At 41.6% G+C, this 20,535-nt stretch overlaps 1 protein-coding gene across 8 annotated transcripts in view; it reads left to right on the plus strand.

The window, feature by feature from the left end:
• Positions 1-20,535, plus strand: part of LOC136852622 (transmembrane and ubiquitin-like domain-containing protein 1) — a 120,410-nt gene that overhangs the window by 17,222 nt on the left and 82,653 nt on the right. For 2 of the 8 annotated variants that reach the window (XM_067127542.1, XM_067127541.1), the window contains one exon: positions 14,533-14,743. The exons of 4 other annotated variants lie outside the window; for them this stretch is intronic. The gene's annotated coding sequence lies outside the window, so the exon portion shown is untranslated. The remainder of the gene's footprint in view (positions 1-14,532; positions 14,744-20,535) is intronic. 2 more of the 8 variants (XM_067127545.1, XM_067127543.1) reach the window with 2 other exon arrangements.

Genomic DNA, 20,535 nt, shown 5'->3' on the forward strand with positions numbered 1-20,535 from the left:
AGGCTGTCGCAGACACTCGAGTTCAGGCTCCACTCTGTCAGGAGGACTTGACCTCATGGACTTGACCCGTCTGCCAAAACTGACATCTTTCCCTGTATGAATCTGATGGTAAGTCTGACCTGATTCTGGTCTGCTCAAATGAGCAGCTCCTTCGCTGCCTGACAAAGGGAGAACGAGTGGGTTCCACCATGATTCTTGGTACAGGAGAGAGCCGTAGTGTTGTCGGAATGTACCACCATGGTTCTGTTTGCTACTGCTGTCACAAAATGCTTCAGGTCGAGATGAATGACAGACAACTCCTTGGCATTTATATGTACAGTAATACCCCGAACATGCGCGATTCGAGTTGCGCAAATTCACAGGCACGCAAACTTTTCATTGGAACGTAACTAATTGTCATACACGAGTTTTTCACAGACATGCAAACATTTGCGAATGCTGAGAAACCCTGCAAAAGTGTGTATGTTTATTTTTTATGTAATTTATAAGTTTTCAAGCTTTTATGTGTAAATTAAATAACGTTAAATAATAAAAGTAATAATTTATCTCTCTCTCTCTCTCTCTCTCTCTCTCTCTCTCTCTCTCTCTCTCTCTCTCTCTCTCTCACTGAGATGAGAAATTTTATGGTACATGTGTATGTTTATATATTTGTTTTTTATGATAAATTTTTTACCTAATAATAAGTACTAATTTTCAAATATTAATAAGGTTAATATGATAATAATAATAATATAACTGCAATTACAAAATTCATATGTGAACGTATTTTAAACAAATGTCTTTCCCTCATCTTTTCTTCGAAGCTCAAAGGCAAAGCTGTCAGACATGTCGATTTAACATGACAAGAAGAGAGAGTGCTGCTGATTAGCAGGTCAAAGGTTTCTTACAATCTCTCTCTCTCTCTCTCTCTCTCTCTCTCTCTCTCTCTCTCTCTCTCTCTCTCTCTCTCTCTCTGTAATACAGTAAAACCCCGTATTCGCGGACTCACACATTTGCGGGTTTCTCTGTGGAACATATCTAGCCATCATTCGAAGAAAAATTCGCCCATTCGCGGTATTTTTCAATGAGAAATATTCACTAATTACTGTATTTTCATATAATTTTCATGAATAAATACATTTTTTATAATAAAACTATTAAAATACTCAGGTATAAGTATTTTTACAGGGTTTTTCTTGGTTTAAGCTATCAAAATGGGCAGTTCTAAGTGTTTTTAGAGGGGTTTTAAGCATTCGCGGATTTGAGCTATTTGCGGGGGGTGTGGGACGCATCCCCCCGCGAATACGGGGGGTTCACTGTAATTCATAAAAAATTTCACTCTCTTAAGTAAGGACAACTGTTATCTCTCTCTCACTCGTAGTTAGTGCAACCTACGTATTACTGTTTCTCTGTACAGGCAGTCCCTGGTTAACGGCGGGCTCGGTTAACAGCGATCCGGTGTTTTGGGGCTTGTCTAGCGATGAAAATCGGCAATTTTCAGCACTGAAAATTGCCGATTTCCGCTTATCGGCGCCGATAATTGGGTATTGGCGCTGATACATACCTAACAGAGGTGCCGATAAACAAAAATTGGCGCTTTTCGGCGCCGATAACCCCCGAAAATCGACGAAAAAACACCAAAATCGCCGATTTTCGGTTAGTGGCAATTTTCGGTTATCATCACACCCTCGGAAACAGAACCTCACCGATAACCGGGGACTGCCTGTATGTCTTTAACCGTACAGTAGATAATTTTAAATTGATCTTTTACCCATACTGTCTGCAAACTGTAAATGCGCTGTTTTAAAACATAGAGACAGAGCATTTCAGAACAAAGAGAAAGAGACAGAATAAAGAAGTTTTTAAAAACGAGGTTGAGAAGACTTTTAAAAATAGATCGGTGGAATGGGGAGAGAGAGAAATAGTACACTAATCTTAACACACTCCTATATTTTTACGTCAACCATTTATTTCTTTTTTCAAGGGTAATGTATTAAGCTAACTTTTAAATGAAATTACAGTAACTTTAATTTCATTTTAAAGTTAGTTTAATACTGATTTTCCTTCTTTTGATATCTAACACAAGAATAACATACTGATTTTCCTTCTTTTGATATCTAACACAAGAATAACATCTCTCTCTCTCCCTCGTGTGTTATTCCCTATGTCTCCGTAATAATTGATAAATAACTTCACTCTCTTAAGTAAGGGCATTCTCTCTCTCTCTCTCTCTCTCTCTCTCTCTCTCTCAGTTCACACATTTTTACAACTTATTATTTCTCTGTGCATCTTTACCTGTACAGTAGATAGTTTAAATTGATCTAATTTTACCTGTACCATCTACGAAGTGTAAATGTGCTAGTGTGGCAAATACATTCTAAAACATAGAGACATAATAACTAAGAGTTGTATAAGTCCAAATAAAAAACACTTTGTTCATGAAAAAACATTTCAGAACAAGAGGAAGAGACGTAGAATAAAGTTGTTAAAAAGAGGTGGAGAAGACTTCTGAAAATAGATCAGTCGGAGGGGGAGATAGACAGAAATTCTCTTCCAACTCTTTATTTTTATGTCAACCATTTGCCTCTTTTTTTTAGGGGTATATAATGTATTAAGCTAACTTTTGAATGAAATTACAGTAACTTTAATTTCATTTAAAAGTTATTAGCTTAATAATTTGGGAGCATGATTAGGGTCATATTTAGTGTTTAAACTTTAGAAATAAGCATTTATTAGCATTTTTAGAGACCGTGCCAAACTTACACGAAAATTCGCCTTGCATGATGGGTTCTGGAACCTAACCTCGCATAAGTTCGGGGTATGACTGTAGCTGCCTTTGCTCTGGAGACCAAGTGCCGGAAGCTTCCAAAGTGTCCAGTAGAGCCCCCAACCCTGGTCAGAGGCATATGCATAAAAGGAGAGGTCAGGGCTCAGCAGTTGCAGAGACTTTCCCTCTAAAAGTCTTTACCTGGACGTCCACCACTGGAGACCTTTATCTCATTCGTAACTGGGAATGTCACTGTGTCCGGTCGCTTTCTTCTGTTCCAGCTTACTTGTAGAAAGAACTGAAGGGGCCTCATATGAAGTCTTCCTAGCTTCACAAACTGTTCTATGGATGAGAGGGTCCCCAGCAGACTCATCTATCGATTCGCTGAGCAAACTGGAAGCGAAAGAAAATCCTGTACCGACTGAAGGCAGGACTTGATCCTCTTTGGGGAGGGAAAAGCCTGAAAACTCAGAGAGTTAATCCTCATCCCTAAATAGAGAATCTCCTGAGCTGGGGCTAGTTGAGACTTCTCTTGATTTATTAAAAGTCTGAGTTCCTTGGCAAGAAGAAGGGTAGGCTGCAGATCCTTCGTGCATTGCTCCTGTGACTGAGAGCAGAGGAGCCAGTCGTCTAGGTATAAGTTTATGTTGATACCTAGGAGATGAAGCTTTCTTGCGACGGGAGATACGATTTGTGTGAATACCTGTGGGGCAGTGGAGAGACCGAAACATAGAGCCTGAAACTGGGAGACTCTGCCCCCAAAGACAAATCTCAAGTTTTTCCTGGACTCCGAATGTATTGGAATTTGGAAGTAAGCATCCTGCATGTCGAGTATTATCATCTGCTGGGTGGAGGATAACACTGACTGATTTGTCTCTATTGTGAACTTTGTCTTCTGTATATCGAAGTTCAAAGCGCTTACATTTAGGACAGGTCTCCTTCCCCCTGATGATAGGGAACCACGAACAAGCTGTTGTAGAATTCTCTTGAAGTCCGTTCCTCCACTGCCTCTATGGCTCTTTTCCTTAGGAGGGGTGAGACTTCCTCCATGAGAGCTACGAACTTCTCGGAGCCCTCCGAGTATGCCGTCAATGCAATTGGCGAATTCACAAGAGGAGGGCACTCTAAGAATGGGATCGAGTAGCCCTCTGTGCCTCTGGCACTCCACCTCTTCCAGAAGAGGGAGAGTCTGGTTCCCACGGGCGCACAAAGGATAGAGGAGCCACTTTTTGGGAGAGGTCTTGGCTGAAGTCCTCTTAATGTACTTAGCGGAGAAACGCACCATGGAGCGGGGTCTTGAGAAACTCTGTCAGCCTCCCTGAAAGGGATGCTGCTGCAGAGGAGAGACAGATTTGACAGAAAAGGCAGGAAGATCCTTGGGGCATTTCAATGATTGTGCAAGCAGGTCTTGTGTCGATTTTTCCTGCAAATCGGTGGCAATCTCCTTAACCGCTAACTGAGGGAACAAATACTGCTTGTCCTTTCATGGGTGAAGGAAAACCACAACTCCCTCTTCTTCAAAACTCCGATAGCAAAGAGACCCGCTACTTCAGAGGAGCCATCCCTCAGTGCCTTATCTGCACAGGATAACGCGCCCAGCCAATCTGTTGACAAGTTGGTCGCTGAAACATCATGCTCTAAGATTTTCGTAGCGAGCGCTCCTATTGACTAGTCCAGAAAGCCAAACACTTTAGTACTTTAAACAAGTGCTTCACAAGGTGGTCGAACTCCGATGAGGCGAAGAAAACCTTAGCCGAAGAGAATGCAGAACATCGAGCTGAGTCTATCAAACCTGAAAAGTCACCTTGGGAAGAGGCAGCACCTCCCAAGGATGGAGCTTCTCCAAAAGTATAGCTTAGTTTAACCAGACCACTGAGCTGATGGACAGCTCTCCTAGGGCTGGCCCGAAGGATTAGCTTATTTCACGTGGCTAAGAACCAATTGGTTACCTCGCAACGGGACCTGCAGCTTATTGTGGAATCCGAACCACATTATACCGAGAAATGAATTTCTATCACCAGAAATAAATTCCTCTAATTCTTCATTGGCCGGCCGGAGAATCGAACGCAGGTCTAGCAGAGTGCTAGCCAAGTATGATAACGACCCATCCAATGAGGATATGGAGCTTCTCCAGCTGAGTAGGAGAGATGATATCTCCTAGGCGTCAGTCTTGCAGGGGGAAAGGCAAAAGCAGCCTTCCCTTGCTCCCGTTTAACGGACAACCAGTCCTTTATTCCTTGAGTGCCTTTCTTGTAGACGAAGAGGTAGGCTCGAACTAGAATCCGCTTGGTCTCTCATTAGAAACATGGAAGCAGGCAACACTGGAGCAGCTGGTTGGAAGTGAGAGGGGAAAGTTGCCAAAAAATACCTCATCAGGGAAGCATATGCTGTAGGAGGAGGGTCTTGAATTACTACTTCCTCTGCTAAAGAAACAGGAGACAATGTAAGGTCTTGAGAGGGCTTATGCGAAGGGGAGCCTTATGAAGTAGGCCCAGTATATCTAACTACTTTTTAGTGAAAGAAGGACCTTCAGGCATGAGAGCAGGTGAAGAAGACGTAGGCGGGTGTTCAGTTGGCGCTGAGCTGGCTCAAGGCACTTGGAGTAGTGAGGCTGGCATTCTGGAGTCCGAGATGGGCGCTTGAAGACTAGGAGGCTTTCTGGCGAACAATCTGGCCGCTCATGTGGGTGCCTAAAATAGAAGGGCACTTAGGAGTTGAATAATGAAGTTCTGCATGAGAATGCCCCTCGAAGTAGGTTCCTTCACGTGGTGAGGGGGTAAGGGGCCCTGGCTTTTCTTCTTCGTTCTTACGAAGAATAAGAGCCCGGGCCCTGACGGATCACCTACAAACCTTTTGATTTAAATGGCGTGGATATTTTCACTTTCGTACAAATTTCTTGGACCTGGTAAATAGGAAAAGGTATCATAGCTGGGATTGGGTTTATATCCGAAGCTAAATAGTGAGAACCATGGCAGGACCATCAACTGCCCGATAATGTTCGGACCTGAGTTTTCAGGCGGAACTATTCTACGGGACTGGACCACGGATTCCAGGGGGGTCTAGTTCTGGGAATAGGACTCTCGGCATTCTGTCCGGTTTGCCCATAATGTGATTAAGGTGGGGATGATTGTATTCTAGTAATGCTCTCAGTCCTATCAAGCGGGTTGGCTTACACTTGAGCCACTCTAATCATGTTCTGCCATCCCCTTTGGGGTAGGGTAGGGATGCGGACATTTGGGAGTCGGTTCTCACTTGTGCCATTAGTGGAGGAATGAACTCCATGAAAGGCTGATGATATCTTTTTAAGGTTTTCAGGTTTATTTACTTTTTTTTTTTTTTTTTTTCTCAATTTTACTTGTCTTAATGCAAAGTTGTGTTAACGATTTAAGTACCCCTGGACTCTTTGATGGTAGCGATTCGGCACAGTTAACGACTGCAGGAACCTCCTCTGACCTCTCTCTGGAAAAATCAGTAAAAATACTTAACGTAATTACACTGGAGCCCTATGCTCCAATGAAAAACAAGCCAAAAACCAAATATCTTGACTCAACATTGACCCACTTCGACTCCTCTTTGGGAGTGGAAGTTGGTCAAGATTCCTAACATTAGAAACGGAGAAAAAATATCGCCATTGAAATTAGAAAACTTCTTATTGAATCAACATTCAACTACTGAAATGTCATTCAGACAAGTAAAGAACAGATGTGGTTGATAGAAACCACTACAAGAAATCAATCGGAAAACTACTTAAATATAAAAATATTGATAATGTTAAAGTACATATTAAAAACATGACAATATGAACAGTGTCCAGGGTACCATAGTACTTCCTGATAATGATGAACCGATAGAAAAGAATATATTGCTAGATTCCCTAAAAAAAGGTACAACAATATACAAGACTGCAAAATTTACAACATAGCTAGTAGACGGAGTAATGAAAAATACTAAGAATAGCAAAGATAAAATTTGAAGGCCATGAATTACCCTTAAAAATAAAAATCTTAGGCCAAAGCAGAGAACTGAGACCAGATGTCCCTAAACCACTACAGTGCCAAAACTGTAGTATGTATGGACATACAAGGAAAAAATTGCCATAATACATCTGTATGTGCATACTGTGGATCTGATAAACATACCACACAGTGGAAGTGTGGTGAACCAAAATGTGTGAATTGTGGACAAAATCACCATGCAAGATCTAAGGAGTGTATGTATTACATATACAACACGGAATTGAAATTACTTCAGGAAAGGACAGGAATGCCTATAAAAGAGGCCAAATTAGAATTAAAGGTTAGAGGAATGCATGATCCCGCTAAGAAACGAACTTTTTCTGCAGCAATAAGATCAAACAAAGAAACAAAAGTGGAAATAAATAAGAATAACAAAACCCTGATAGATCAGTCTCAAAGAAAAATGACCACTTTGCAAGAAGAAACCAACATAGCAAAGGACCAAGAAATGTATACAAATCTTTGCTCAAATTCATCTGAGATTGTAAAAGAAATAGAATCACTAGAAGACAATACAAGCGCTCCAGAAATATTAAAAGATAGTTCTGATGAATTAGAAACTAAAGAAAAAGAGACCTTTAGAGAGAACTCCACCCAAGACCAACAAAAAACCAACTATTATTAGAGATACATCCATTAAAATAAAGGCGGGAGACCCCAAGAAAGAACATAAACCAAATAATAAGAAAATACCTTTGTCTCCTAAAGTAATGATAAAACCAATAGAAACAGATACCCAGAACACCAAAGAGATAGTAGAGGAACAAACCATTGACAAAAATGATTATGTGATGGGAGAAGAGATTACCCCATCACCAACAATAGGTGCAGCAAGAGTAAATGAAAAAACGACACACGAAAACACATGTGGATGTAATGAATGTTTCATTGAACTGTGCAACAAAAATGAAAGCATAACAAAGGACAGTTTAACAAACACTATACGAAATTTTATAAGTTACAGAAATAAAGAAACTACTAATTTGGACACTCACGAAAAGGGCTGTATGTGCATTGGACACATAATGTCCTATAAGGAAAAACAAATAAATATTGTAAATAGGATTTTAGAAAAAATGCAGATTGATGATCCACAAAAAGAAAATAAAACTTGAACACACTAACGTTATACTTTCAATAATTATTTTATTCAATGGAACGTAAATGGTCTACAGACCAGATTACATTTGGGAGAAATACAACGATTACTAAAGGAATATGAGCCAATGATAATATGTTTCCAACATGTCAACAAAACAATACCAACAATAGGTAAATATACCTTAGTATCTACATCTAGAGAGGAAGAAGGAAATTTAGGTACTGCTATATAACAAAGTATGTTATGACAGAGTACCTGTAAATTTTACTGACTTGCAAATATCAAGTATTAAAATACGAATAAAAAATGATAATTACATAATTTATAACTTATATAACCAACCTAATAAAAGTTACGATATTGATAAACTTAAAGATTTACTTAACAATACCAAGGAACCTACATTAATAGTAGGTGATTTTAACGCCCACAACCCAATATGGGACTGTCATTGTACAAACTCAAATAGAATAGGTAGTAAAATAGAAGAGTTCATGGATTCCAATAACATGTGCTGTATAAATGATGACGAAATTAGCACATATTTTTCAAAAACACATGGAACATTTTCCTCAGTAGACTTAACTTTATGTACAACAAGCATAGTTGACAGATTGGATTGGAACACAGTTGATGACTTGCACACCAGTGATCATTTCCCAATATTAATTTCCTTATTGCAAAATAATCCTGCAAAACATGTCCCTCACTATAACATTTATAAAGCAGATTGGGAGCGATATGAAATGCACACTAGAAATATCCCACAGTTTGAATATTTAAAAGACCATAATGAAACTGATAAATTTCTTGTTGATTTCATTAAAAATGCTGCTGATAAAGCAATACCAAAGTCAAAACCTCATCCAACAAAACACAAAGTTCCCTGGTGGTCTGATGAGTTAACAGAATTAATAAATATAAAACACTCAATAGGGATAATTTGAATAGAAAGTTCAATAAAATGAATAAAAAATTATCGATATTAGAAAGAACTTTACAAAAAATGACTGTATTATTGCTAGAAATTGATACATTAAAACCTGTATACAACAAAATATCTGCAAAATTTAGAAAAGAAGTAATTCAAGGAAGAATCATTTCATGGAGGAAATACATATCAGATCTCTCTAATAATACTCCCATACAAAAAATATGGGAAAAATTCAGGAAAATAAATGGTACCCATGTCAAACCACCTAGACATGCCATATTAAAAGATGGGAAAAGAACACTTGATCCAAAAGAAATAAGTAATATAATGGGAGAAAATTTAGCAAATGTAAGTAGTGATAAGAATTTAGATGAACACTTCCGCACAAAAAAAAAAAAATAGAATTAATAACAATAAATTTTGAAACAATTGACGATATATATTATAATAGAAAATTTAGTATGTCAGAGATGGAATATGCTCTCTCGAACAGCAATAAATCTGCTTCTGGAGGTGACAATATTTGTTTTGAGATGATATGCCACTTAGCACCCTTGGCAAAGTCATACTTATTAGAGTTTTATAATCATTTATGGCTTCGAAACTTATTTCCAGATGATTGACGTAAAGCTATAATAATTCCTATCCCCAAACCTGGAAAGGATCCCAGCAATGTAAATAATTACAGACCAATTTCTTTAACAAGCTGCTTATGCAAATTGTTAGAGAAAATGGTAAATGCTCGACTAACATGGCACATTCGAGAAAATAAAATTTTAACTCCCACTCAGTTTGGGTCTCAGTGTAACAGATCCACATTGGATTCCCTCTGTAACTTAGAAGACCATATACGCAGAGGTTTTGAACGAAAAACAAATTAAGTAGCTGTCTTTTTGACATTGAAAAGGCATACGATACCACATGGAGGTATGCTATATTAAAAACTTTACAAAACAACAACATCCGTGGACATTTACCTAGGTTTATACAGAACTTTTTGACAAACCGCAATTTTCAGGTGAGAATTGATGATGATCTGTCTAGAACATTTCCACTTGAAAACGGTGTTCCACAGGGAAGCGTCCTTAGTGGAACACTGTTTACTTTAGCAATTAATGATATCAGTAAAAATCTACCTATTGGCATTAAAAGTAACCTGTACATGGATGATTTTGCCATATATTATTCAGCATCCCGAATAAAACATGCAGAACGAATCATTAATAGAAGCATAGTAAAAATAGATGAATGGGCCTCATCTGTAGGCTTTAAATTTTCCATAGATAAAACTCAAGCAATCATGTTTTATAAAAATAAAAAGTGGAAAAAAGGTGAAGAAATAGATTTAAAAATCAAAAACCATAGTATACCAATTGGCCAAACAGCAAAATTTTTGGGATTAGTATTTGATACCCACTTGAACTGGAGAGCCCACATTACATATGTAAAATCTAAAAGTAAAAGAGCATTAAATCTAATTAGAAAACTATCGAACACTACTTGGGGAGCTGATAGACATACCCTTACTGTGCTGTATAAGGCAACAGTTCTGTCCATCATTGATTATGGAAGCGAAGTATATGGCTTGGCATCTGATGCAGTTCTGAAAATGTTAGACCCTGTTCACAATGAAGGCCTTAGAATATGCTCAGGAGCCTTTAGATCATCACCAAAATCATCGTTACAAGTTGAATGTGGTGAAATGCCTTTGTCTCTCTATAGAGAGCTAGTAACAATGAAAAGTGCTTTAAGAATTCAAACTAGTGATTCTCCAACCAAAAAATTATTTGAATTAAGAGATATATTTATAAACAACCATCCACCACCTTTCCCAATTAGAGCTAAAGATTGTTTGAGTCGCTGAATATAAATATACAAGTGCCTGTAATAGTAAAATCACCTCCCCTGGACAATGAATAAAACGAGAATTTGCACACACCAAGTATTTATCAAAAAGTAACTCATATACAACAGAACACCATAGACAGCATACAATAGAGCATATAAAACCTAAAAAGGTCCACATTACGCAATATATACAGATGGATCTAAATAAGAACACGGAGTGGGATATGCTGCAGTGTCCCAAGACAAAACTTATCAGTTCTCTCTTCCTAATAATGCTTCTGTATTTACAGCAGAATTGTATGGAATTGCATCAGCTATAAAAATAATTAAAGAATCGTCATTCAATAATTTTGTGATTTTCAGTGATTCAAGAAGCGCTATAGAAGCTATTCGAAGTTACAAATCAAATAATAATATAGTACAACAAATTAAATTATATCTCCATAAATTATATAATAATGGAAAAAATGTAGTAATATGTTGGATCCCTGCGCATGTAGGGATCAAAGGAAATGAAGCAGACAAAGCAGCTAAAGCAGCAACTCGCATGACAAGATCAAATGTGAATATCTCTGTTACAGATTATGTAACTCACATAAAAATGGGTATCATAAATAAATGGCAATATATATGGGATGAAGAACCTGAAAGTAATAAACTGAAAGAAATAAAACCTAATGTTAAAAAATGGAGTTCATCATATCAAAGAGAGAGACACGCACAAGTAATTTTAACACGCCTCAGAATAGGCCATACTCGTCTGACACATGGCCCGGCTCCCGAGTGCTCAGAATGCAGAGTAATAATAACGGTCAGACATGTGTTATGTGAATGTCCAAAGTATGACCGACAACGAATGTCTACTTTTGGAAATAGGTCAGTGAAAGAAATTTTGTCAGAATCTTTCACATTTTCAATCATTCCAATTATGATGTTCTTGAAGAACTGTAATTTAATTAACAAAATATAAAAATAAATAAATAATAAAAATATGAAAATCCTTTTAACATTTGAATTTTACAAAAAAGAAGAATTTTTAAAATTTTGTTTAATTTATATTCAGAATTTTAATATACCGTTTTAGTATGTATGTAAGGAAGTCTGGGTAAATGTATTTATTGTATGAGAGCATGTGCCTATGTGCAGTTTTTAATTTCATTTTAATTCATTCATCTTAGTATTGGATGATCTATTGGGTCCTAGCGCTTGACTTCAGGCCTAGACCTAGTATTTTAATCAAATCCTTCGGGCCAGCCCTATGAGAGCTGAAAGTCGGCTCAGTGGTCTGGTTAAACTACTTTAATAATAATAATAATGCATGAGAATGCTCAGGGGAATGGTGGAACAGGCTGCGCCATGTACTGCAACCTTGTTGCATGTTAGCGGAACGGTCTGTAGCATGCTTCGGTGAAATGGGAGAGGCCTCTCTACCATGGTGTCTGTTCAAGGGGGAGAGATTCTCCCGGGAAGCGCCAAAAACGCCTCATATTCGCACTGGAGTCACTATTGGAGCCAGACAATAACTGGTGGGTGCTCACAGTGATGTCTTTCCAACGGCTGTCAGAACCACGAAACACTGAATTGGATAAGGGGGCGACTACCCGTGGGCAAACCCCGCTAACCTCCTTTGGACCTCCGGTATGTCTACTCCCATTATTATTATTATTAAAGTAGTTTAACCAGACCACTGAGCTGACTTTCAGCTCTCATAGGGCTGGCCTGTCTACTCCCAGGATCAGGGGAGTGTGACAGTGACCTTCGTCTGGGAGCTTCAGTGTGACAGACAGCTGCCTCCTCCACTGGCACTGGCACTTACACTGACACTGGCACTTGTTTAATACTTTGCACTTTGTCCCTAAGGACCTCAAGCGATTCACCCAACTTTAACACAGTATGAACTATGAGATCAAATTTACGATCAAACTTACACTGGAGGCTGACTATGGCATCGGATTCTGAAGCATGGGAGCCAGGAATAGGAGTTGATGGAGAATTATTAGGAGGACTAAGGATGGGGGATAAAACAAGGGCAGGAGAAGAAGGAATGTTATGGTCAGTGAGTTGAATGTTAGTGACAGGTTCTACACTCTGAGTTGTTCTTTCAGCTCTTAACAGCTGCTTTCCTCTTCCTATCTCTAATTTATCCAAATGAGACCTAAGAACATTCCATTTCTTCTCATCCCATCCAACACCTTCAGCACAAGGGAGATCTATTGAACATTCTTGTCCTCTACATTTTGTACAGATTGTATGACTATTGTGGGTTACTTTGATCATTCGGGTTTTGCGACCCTCCCTACATTATCTAATAATTAATGAACTGGAATTGGATATCATGAAAAAAAAAAAAAATTGCAGAAAAATCACTAAGCTAAGCTGGAAAGCTACCTAAACAATCAGTACTTCACCAAATCCTAGGGAAAAGTGAAGAAAAAACCTCAAATTCAACCACCAAAACATTCGATGTTTGATTTCGAAGCTGGCAGAAAAGAAGTGACTATCACTGTTACATTGATGGTGGGGTAGTTACACTATAAACAAACAAATCGCTACCGCAAACTTCAAATGTTTAACTGCCGCGTGAGTAGAAAGTATAGCTATGTAATTACTTCGTAAGTTACATATATGAAAATGGAATATGTAAAAACAAGAATCCATGTCAAAAATATCTGTAAAAAAGATGAAAATTACTATAAAAGGTCACAGCTCTGGAATCTCAACCTAGAGGGAGGAATCAGTGCATGATGAAATGCTCACAGGAAATAAGGAGAAATGTAGGAACACAAGAATATAGTTTTTGACAGTTGCAGATGTGCTTACTTGTAGAAATGGGAGGAATAGAAAAGGAATACAGTGATCTTTTTTGGCATGGAATAATTATACCCAGCTAAGAGCTGTTGTCCAGAGGGTTTAAGCTTTAGCAAAAATAATATACTCTGACTCTATAAGAAATCCTTTATGGTACAACTAAGGAGCATAAATGGTGGCTACTATCATATCTACACTTTTTTTTCTGGAGACTAAATAGTTGCTCCCTTGCATTAACCAAATGGCTCTGTAACTCACTGTCCAAAAGGATAATGCATACCTTTTGGGCAATGTGTTTTGTTAGAGTGAGCAGTGGGAAACTCTTCATAAAGTACTTCATGAAGTTGAACTTACAAGTTTGGCTTTATGGTTCTGTGGCACTAAGAATCTCTTTTACTCAACCTCAGAACTTATGGGAGGTATTTTCCCCTGTTTGTTTTGTTTAAACACAATTTATTAGCTCTAGAGTTGTCTTTTATTTTTCATAAGTTAAGTTGAAAGGGTTCTTTTGCACCTGTTGGAGCTCCACTAGGTAAATGTGGATGGGGTAGCTAGCCTTTTGATTACTGCCCAGTTTCTAGAACTCACAAAGTATTTAAAGTGTTTGTGAATATGTTGACAAAATTCCCTAATGCCTGTACTGGAGTACAGAGTAATCATATTTTCCCTAGTTTGCAGTTTAGTTTTTAGAGCCATTATACAGATGTCATGAAGTTCTTACTCCTTAATTAGTCTTGACGACTGCTGCTTTTGATCATGTTAATCATGTTTTCATACTTAAAAAGATAGGAGTTGTTGACCATTTTTGAGTTCAGTATTATTAGTACTAAATTTCTAACTAATAGATCTGCAAAGATTACTTGCATAGAACATTTCTGAGTTCAGTATCATTATTGAATTTCTAACTAATAGATCCACAAAGAGTACTTGCTTAGAGCTCTTAAGATACATGCATGATATGTGGTTTGGCCATGAAAAGAAACTTATTGCTGATGCAGCTGGTGCTGCCCTTTTGGATTGATCCCATCCCCTGAGTATAGACCTGTTGTTACTGAATCTCATAACAGAAATTGGGTAGTTTACAGTTTCCCGGACAACCGCGCAACAACCAAATCTCTCCGCATAGGTAAGTAGTTCGACCTCGACCCGACCCCGCAAGACCCCACATGACTCAACCGCATACATAAACACGGGACGTCGCGGTACAGACAGAACAGCCAGTGCCCATCGTCCAAAACAGAGAAGAATCGACTTGCCAGAATGGTCCGACAATTCCGATTTCGAATAAGGTACGTGTGTTTTTTATATATATATAATATAAGGGGGATATGGTAGGATCCTCTTGGTTAGGATAGTAAATCATCGATAACTGTAGGTTAGGGGTAAAATTTCATCCCCTGTAACCCCTGTGGCAAGCACACGCAGCGCAAAATTACCACTTGCCAGAATATGTGCTTGCCAAGAATCTTACAAAATGCGGATAAAGCTACGTTCACACATTCACGTATCAAGGCACGCATGCCCACGCACGGCCACGAACGGGCGGAGCCAGAGAGTACGTTGCAACGCAAACACAACGTAAATGTACCGTAAGTACTGTGTAAATGCGGCAGCATGCGGCGCGACCGTTACGGACCACCTGGCGCGTGCGCCGGGGGCAGGAACCTTCGCCTGCTCGAAACCCTGCGGGGGTGGCCAGGTCAACTGTCAGGTAGCGTGGCGCCACCTGCGGGCTGACCGCGCAGCTGCCACGCCGTTACCTGGGGGCACACGCTGCCCCAGGGCACTGCGTGGCTGTCAGAATGGCGTGGGAGTAGACGCGGCAACGCTGCCGCACCCCCCGCAACCGCGTAGATGTGGCAACGCTTTGACCTGGGATAAAAGGGGCAGGCGGCGCGCTTCCAGGTCAGTGCTTCTCCAGCCAGCATCCTGTTGCTATCTCCCTCAGCGCCTCCGTCTTCGCCGTCCACTGCAGCAGCCAAGATGCCCAAAGGACCCATGCTGAAGAGGACCAGGAAAGGGGCCCTGAGAACTCCAGGAGCCCTGGCAGCTGGAGTTGCCCCTTACGCAAAGCCTTCTGAAGCTGATGGTCCCCCTTCAGGCAGCGATGCTGTTGTGCTGCAGCTCGAGGCCGACGAGCTCGTGACGGAGAGCGACCTAGAGGAGGAGGAAGAGGACCTTGCCCTCGCCTATGAGAGCGACCCCGCCGCCGCCACCCACGACAACGCCCTCGAGGGGATGCCGACGCCGACACCAAGGCACTCCTGATGGAGATGGCCCTACATTTTTTCAAGAAGTCGAGGATGAGTGTGCGCAGGTGTCAGAACAGCTGAGCCTGCACGTGAAAATGGAGGTGCTCGGTGCCATCCAACGATATATCCGTGCACCAAAGAGGGCTCCACGGTGCCGCCGAGGGCCATGATGACCCACACCATGGCAGTGACAACGGAGTGTCAGGCACCTGCAGTTCCTGCCAGCCTGTCGGCATCGCAGCAGCAGCGGGCACTCACTGCACAGCAGCTGGCGCTCCTGCAAGCGCAGTTGGTGACATCCACACCAAAAGACCTCAGCAACCTGTCGCTTGACACAACATTCCTCAACAATTTGCAGGGCTAATTTATATACTGTTGTATTTCCTTTTGCTGTTATGTATGTGTATGTTTTTATTTTATATTAAATAAATATATTTTGCAATATCATGTCTAGCTCTATCCTCTGCTCAAATATCATGTATTCAATGAAGTAGCTATAATACAAGTACACAAATAAAGAAGGCAAAATGAACCCGAATACACTAACATTTCATTATTGACTTTGAAATAAGTTCAAAATACTTTATGTAACATTTGTGCACAGAAGAAAAAATGACAACAGGCAAAATATTAGCAAGTCATATAAAATGTCAAAAATATCGGGGTGAAGGTAGTTTCAAAAAGATAGAATTTTCATATCAGAATATCAACAATGTAAATGCTAAGAGCAGGTACTTTCAAGAACATAGAATTATCACCTCAGAATTAAAACAATGTAAAGAGAAGGTACTTTAAAAAATGATAGAATTATCATATCAGAATAGAAACAATGTTAAGAGAAGGTACTTTCAAAAATGATAGAATTATCATATCAGAATAGATTCCATGTAAAGAAATTATTAAAAAGGGCAAAATAACTACATCTTCTTCCTTTTATTTATATATATGTTTGTTTCATATTTATTAAACATACATTGCAGTGTCATGGCCCGCCCTATCCTCTTCCCATTTACCAAGTATTGATGAGAGTAATATATCATGGATTTGAGCAATATCTTTTATTAAATCAACTAAAATAAACGGAAGTACACAAATGCACAGGGCAAAATAATCCTGAATTGATACATTATTGATTTATAAATAAGTCCAAAATAAATACAGGAACAGAATAGAAACAATGTTAAGAGAAGGTACTTTCAAAAATGATAGAAATATCATATCAGAATAGATTCCATGTAAAGAAATTATTAAAAAGGGCAAAATAACTACAGGTCTCTGGTACGATATAGCTGGGGTTTAACCCCGCGCAGTACGTAAATAACATGACGCTTATGTAACTCAGTTACGCAGAACGAACACATACGGTATATGAATGACGTTGGTGTTACGTGCTCTGCCACGCACTACTTCTGCCTGCGCCGCGCTTGTTTGTCAGCGCCACGTCACCCTTACGCAGTGCGCATTTTGCGGCGCGCACTATAATGCGCATGCATCACGCACATCGCCCCGTGACACGTATCCAGTTGGGCGGGGCCTATTTTCTCGCCAGATAAAGTTTCACCAATTCTGGCTGTGTGTGCGCATGCGTGCCTTGATACGTGAATGTGTGAACTTAGCTTAAGGCTCAAAGCGCCGTTCTGCCACGCCAAAACTGAAATCAGAAATGTGCAAAAATTGACAGAAAATTTTGTGATAAATATTAGTTTTCGTCTCGTTGCCGTTTTTGTTGTGTGTCCCTCCACCAGTTTTCTTGTCAGAGCTCACCATCATCTAGTGGTAGGTTCCAACTAGAAAGCTGGCCGAAGATAGGGTTGCCCTGGTAAACTGTAGCCGCTCCCAGAAATTTAGCAGCAATTATGTAAGGTGCAAACCAAGAGGGATGAAGATAATCACAGCCAGTTCAAGCATGAGGTCAAACCATGAAGAGGATAATTGCCAGTGATCCGACAACTATGAATCCTGACAAAAGGATTTCCTTGTGTTTCTACTGCCACCCGAACCTAGTCTGCCCCTTTGCAATGCAAAATAGAATGGCCCTCTGTAGAAAGATGGGAGTCCACCAACATAGTATACAAATTTAAATGTACTGAAGGCCTGTCAAGCCCTCAGCAATTACTATGTAGGTCTTACCACTACAGTACCACTCTACACAGGTGATTACAAGCTCACCGCAACCAAGGGGCAGTTTGTTCCTACATGATAACAAACCACCTGTCCTTTACATTAGGAATTATTCACAGTGCGGCTGTAAACGGCCGTTGAACTTTCAAACAAGGTGGTTAGGCAGTTAACTACCGTCCGGCAAGCAGGAGTCCCACCTGTCCAGATGTCAACTTTCCAATTTGCAGTCGCCTGTTGTGGTGCAGACGTGTTTCTTCCCTCTCTGCCCTGATTGTCATTGAGCTATTTTCCGGGTGAGGTCTGTCTTTCTTTCTTTTTTTTTGTTGGATATATGTGAGTTTGTGATTTGTAAGATGCAAACCCACAAATCAGACAAGCCTGTTTGCAAGGCCGCCTTCCCATAGCATGTGTCCGCTGTGGTTGGCAGTAAGAAATGTTGATCCTCACCCCCTCTGTTCCTCCTGCAGGGGGCATGTGTGCTCACGTAACTACTTGTGCTGAGTGTTGTTCCTGGTCAGGTGAGCAGTGGGTGAAGTTTGAAGGGAGGAAACGGTATTGGAGGAAGGCCACCATGGCATCGTCTGAGGGTTATACGCCCCCGACTACGCCTTTGGTGGCTAACCCTTCTTCCTTGTTTCTCTCCCTCGTTTCTCTCCCCCAGCAAGCTTCCCCTTCTGGCTGTCTCCTTTAGGAGAGAACTCTCCTCCATCTTCTTTGCTCGCTTCGTCGAGTGTGGAACAGCGGAGGGGAGCAGGCAATCAGTACGACCTCCTCTTGGGAGCCTCCCCTCACTTGCAGGGGGGGAAATTTTTCCCTCGGAGTGAGAGGAGTCTCCTTCCACTAACCCGACCTCTTCTTCTTCCAGTATGGTGGTCAAGTCTCTCCTTGGTGAGCAGCAGAGTGATTTGAAGGCAGCCTAGCTCTCCCTTGGTCTTATGGGCACTCCATCCCTAAAGGGCCTCCTGTCCCACCCTGGCGAGCACTCCAGTGGTAACCCATGCTGCTGTTACCACTACAACATCCACGGTGGCCATGACAGCGTTCACTAAGATGCCAGTTACCGTCTCTTCTCACTTCGGTACTCAAGTGACTGCTGTCCCATCATCCCAGCCTCCAGGTTTTGCCGTGGCCCCACCACCCCAGGCCGCACCGTTGATGATAGTAACCCCTGCTGCTCCTATGGTCTCTGATGTCCGGGCCGCTGTTGCTACTCCACCTGGCCTGGCTGTCCCAGCTGCTCCCATCGCCGCTTCGGTTACAGATGTTCCTGCTGCCCAGGCCGCTCTTGTTGCCCTGGTTGCCCCAGCTGCTCCTGTGATGTCTGCTGCTCCGTCCTGGATGGGGGACTTGACTGCCATCCTGAAGAAGATGACAAAGAAGAAGTCGAGGAAGAGGTCCTGTAAAGTGTCGTCGTCGTCTTCATAGTCTTCATCTTTGTCTTCGTCATCTGCTACCTCCTCCCCTTCCTCTTCTGAGGCTCGTCTGCTGAAGGAGAAGAAAAAGGCTGACTCTCCCCGCCTAAGAAGCCCTGCGCTGGGACTTCTAGGGGGTTGCCTCCCTCCATAGGGGAAGTAGTGGGATCTCTCGTCTGCTCTTCCCTGCCTTTGGGTTTGGGAACTGGATCACTTACCTCTCCAGGGTCTAGCATTCACGGAGCTGCAGGCATGCAGACGTCGGTTTGTGCTCCCATCACCAGTCCTAAGAAGACCACTTTGAAGGCTGGTGCTGTGTCGGGTGCTTGTTCGTAAGTCACTCCGAGTAGTAAACTCTCTAAGGAGGCTCAAGTATCCCGAACTGGTGCTGGAGAGACCTCTCACCGTCCCGGTTCAGGCACAGGACTAGAGAAAGAGTCGAGACATGCAGGTGTCTTGGCTCTTCTTGCTGGCACTTTCACCAGTGCTTGGCCAGGTTCCCAACCTGGTGCCTAGGTCCCTGAGTCCGAACACTTCGAGAGACAGAGAGGAGGTCCCCTGTTCAGTCTTCTTCTCATGAGGTTTTGGCCTTGAAGAAGACTGGGACATGTCAGGAGAACAGCGCAAGTCTCGGCAGCAAGCTGTGCATTTGACTCCGACCAGCCCCCAATCTCATTTGCGTGATCGGCCTGACTCTGTCGAGTCGATCGCTCGGCTCAGCTTGTGCAAACCACTACGCTCTCCTCAGGACATTGCTTCGCCAAGGTGTAAGCGCTCTCCTGGACCTGTGTTGCCATCATAACCGCGGGGGATGATGACCTACTGGCTCCGCCGGCAGGACTGGTTGGAGTGCCCACTCCTCCTCACCTGTCCCCTCAACCTCCTGAGGTTTTAGCAGGAGGCACGAGACCAACAGGAGGAACTCAGGAGAGTCTTCTCCCCAGAGTTCAACTACAAAGGCTCATGTTCCTGGCTCGGTCCTCAGATGGACTCGGTAGTACGCCTTAGTAGTGCAGGATGGATCAAAGGGGTCTGCCAAGGTTGTCCCTCTTGCGGGAAGAGTAGATCGGGACGACTGCACCCTGGAAGGACTTGAGGGTCCTCTTCCTCAGGATGCAGACACCCGAGATACAGAGGACCTTTGCAGGGATCATCGCGGTGATTCGTCAGCACAATGATCTCGGGGAAGGAGCCATGGCCTCTTCTGTAGATCGTCTTTCGTGCCTCAAATCCTTTTGGGCCCCTAAGAAGGAACCAAAGGTTTCGGTGGGGCTGCCATGTTCCTTGCTTGCTGAG

The sequence above is a fragment of the Macrobrachium rosenbergii genome, chromosome 25 (assembly GCF_040412425.1).
Source record: "Macrobrachium rosenbergii isolate ZJJX-2024 chromosome 25, ASM4041242v1, whole genome shotgun sequence".
Lineage (NCBI taxonomy): Eukaryota > Metazoa > Arthropoda > Malacostraca > Decapoda > Palaemonidae > Macrobrachium > Macrobrachium rosenbergii.